The sequence below is a fragment of the Alligator sinensis genome, unplaced genomic scaffold (assembly GCF_000455745.1).
Source record: "Alligator sinensis unplaced genomic scaffold, ASM45574v1 scaffold3668_1, whole genome shotgun sequence".
Classification (NCBI taxonomy): Eukaryota; Metazoa; Chordata; order Crocodylia; family Alligatoridae; genus Alligator; species Alligator sinensis.
The window spans coordinates 1-2,801 of record NW_005844510.1 but is presented as its reverse complement, the minus strand read 5'-3'; the positions used below and the strand labels follow the sequence as shown (position 1 = coordinate 2,801).

At 60.3% G+C, this 2,801-nt stretch overlaps 1 long non-coding RNA gene across 1 annotated transcript; it reads right to left on the bottom strand.

Annotated features, from left to right (window-relative positions):
• Window positions 1-221: 221 nt before the first annotated feature.
• On the bottom strand, window positions 222-2,639 carry LOC112549103. The gene is made up of 3 exons (XR_003092463.1): window positions 2,041-2,639; window positions 1,544-1,649; window positions 222-976 (listed from the first exon to the last, which is right to left on the bottom strand). It is a non-coding gene; the product is annotated as an uncharacterized LOC112549103 (long non-coding RNA).
• Window positions 2,640-2,801: the final 162 nt, after the last annotated feature.

Below are 2,801 nucleotides of genomic sequence, written 5' to 3'. Positions count from 1 at the left end.
GAGCAGGATCCCAAGGCAGAAGGGACCCGGTACCTCCTTCCAGGGCTCTGCCAGCCGTGCCTCCTTCGGGGGCCTCATCCCAAATGAGGAAGCTGCACCTTTCCACCCCTGGCTCTGGGGAGCTTGGGCAGCGGCTGCTGCTTCGTACTGCAGCTCCTTCTGTTCCCATGCCCTCCTGGGATCGGGAATGGGAACGGGACCCACCGAGCAGGAGCTGGCTTGGTGATGGCGAGGCTATCGGAGCAGATGAACGCGGCTCGAGGTTGGAGGTTCACTGGCTTGTGTCCAGAGAGATCCCCAGAGCAGGGCAGGGGCCCGTCCTGTGCTGCACAGGTCTCCGCGTTGTGGCGCTAGGACTCCGAGGCCTGCTCTGCTGCCTGCCTGGTGCCGCGGACCCCAGAGGGGACGTGACTTCTCCAGCCGCTGTGTTGCAGGCCGGGAAGCGCCACGTGGGCTTGGGCCCACGTCACACAACTCGGGAGAGCAGACACTGCTTGTACTGGGCTGCCAGCCCTCCTGGCAAGGAAGAGCCACAGTGACACGGGCTGGCTGTGGGGTGTTTATTTGACATCATAGCACTGTCGCACAATTCACCGCCCCATTAGCTAACCCTCCCCTCTGCCCCATGGCTGCCGGACAGTTGGTGCCAGTGCTGCAGCCAGGAAAGGGTCCACAATCAAAAAGACCAGTAGTGGCCTCCAGCCCCGGGAGTGGGCATCCACACGAAGCCACAAAAGAGACCACGGAAGAGGTGGCAGGTTTCTGCGTGTGATCCATGCCCTTCCCCGCCCCAGGGATGCGGGAGCTGAAGTCCCTTTGCCTGCGCTGACAGGGGGGACCCAGGGTCTGCACGTTTCTGTCCCGCTACAGGATGTTCTTTGCGATGGCGTTCAGGGTCCGCACTTTCGCCACGTCGGCCACCTTGACCGAGTACTCTGAGGCAGAGAGGGAAGCTCCCATGGCAACGTGAGGGTTTCTGTCAGGAAAGTCAAGAGGTGACCGATACCACCAGCAACAGGAAGCAGCTGGATGCCAGCCTGGGCCAGCACAAGCAGAGGGATGCTGCCTAGCTTCTCAAAACCACAGGAGGAGGGCAACCCCAGGCAGCCAAGGGGAAAGTCTCAGCATCGGGAAGAGATACTGGCATTGGCAGAGCCCAAGTGCAGGCCTGGAAGCATGTGCCAGGAAGCATCTCCACTACAGGGCCTTGGGGCATCAATGTCAGGACTCCCTGTCCCTCACGTTATGCCCAGGGCAGTGGTGCTAGGACTATGGAGCTCGGAGAGATCAGCACGTCCTGGATGGCTGGTCAGATGCAGGACTCGGGCTATGCCTAGCAGCTGCGTGCAGTTTAATTCACATGCCCCAAACACCTGTGCCAGGACTCGGTGCCAGCCTCCGGGCAATGTAGAATCCACCTGCCTCCAGGCATTATGCAGTGAACTCCCAGGACCTACCGATGCACCTGCAAGTCACGCGCTGACTTTATGCTCAGACAAGCAGGGATAGGAAAGGGGCTGGCTGGGCAGGTAGGCACTGTTACCTGAACTTCATCCCTGAGTCACGGGCTGAGCGTGCCGAGCAGTGGAACTCGGAGGTGCTGGAGCCCTCGAGGATCCGCTGCAGGTTTCGCTCCGTTATCCCGCCACCTGGTGGAAGAAGTTTGGTTTGATGTTGCACTTGGGCAGGGAGAGTACTCGAGGCCCTAAGCACTACCCAGGGGTTAATGCCTCTGAAGCAAACACTGCCCAGTGGCAGCCTAGACACACAGGGGAGTCCAAGCTCCCAGCAAGAGCTGCACTGGACTGGCCCTCTGGCCCCTACAGGGAACATCTCCAGACCTGGCAAGAGGTGGTTACACAGAGCTTTACTGAGAGAGCATGGCCTCATGTTCCCCTGGAGTGAAGCCAGCACCTGAAGAGCCCACAGATGGCTCGGAGTGCTAGGCCGGGACCGCTCGCATCTGCATGAGCCAGAGGCCTGGACAGGAGCAGGAACCCCCCAGCCCACGCACAGACAGGAAACCCGCAGGTTCCTTACCTGGCACCACCACGATCCTGCCCTTTGCCTGAAAGGGAGGAGAACAAGCGTTAATGCTCTTGCCCACTCTGGCTCAGCACCAGGGAGCCATGGCACTGTTGGGCACCACCCTGAGCATCCTAATGCAGTCGGGTCCCCCAGAGAATTCACCTGCACGCCTGGTTACGGGAGCCACAGTGTCACGTGGAATGCCCACAAGGAGGCCAGTGACCTGGCCAGTGGTTGAATGCACCTGCCCTGCTCTGGATGCAGAAGCTGGCAGCGCCTGGCCTGGCCTGGCTACTGCTTGGATGGGAGGCCACCTGGGAATTCAGGGGGGTGCCTCTTTCTCTTGCAGCTGTGCAGGGGATGGCTGGGATGACCCTTGATGCCTGTTACAATGCCCTGTGTGTGGTCTGGGGGGCTCTTGCCCATGGGTTTGGCACCCCCAGTGCAACTCGAGCATGACACTTCCCCCACTGCCTTGGCACTAGACCCCCCAGCTAGCCTGAGGATGCTGTATGCCAGCCTGCTCCCACCCTGGGGCCTTGGAGACCCTGGCACAGCCACGTCAGCTTCCCAACTTCCAGTTAACTTACCTGCCAGTCAACACTAGAAGTGCATGTGTCCTTCATAGTTGATCGGTTCATAGTTGGTAGGGTCAAGAAGGGCCCTGACGAGATAATAAGTTCTCCCCCCCTGCCGTGGCAGGAAAGAGTACTGGGGTCCAATGACCCCGGCGAGGTGTTCGTCCAGCCTCCTCTCAAAGACCCCCAGGGTAG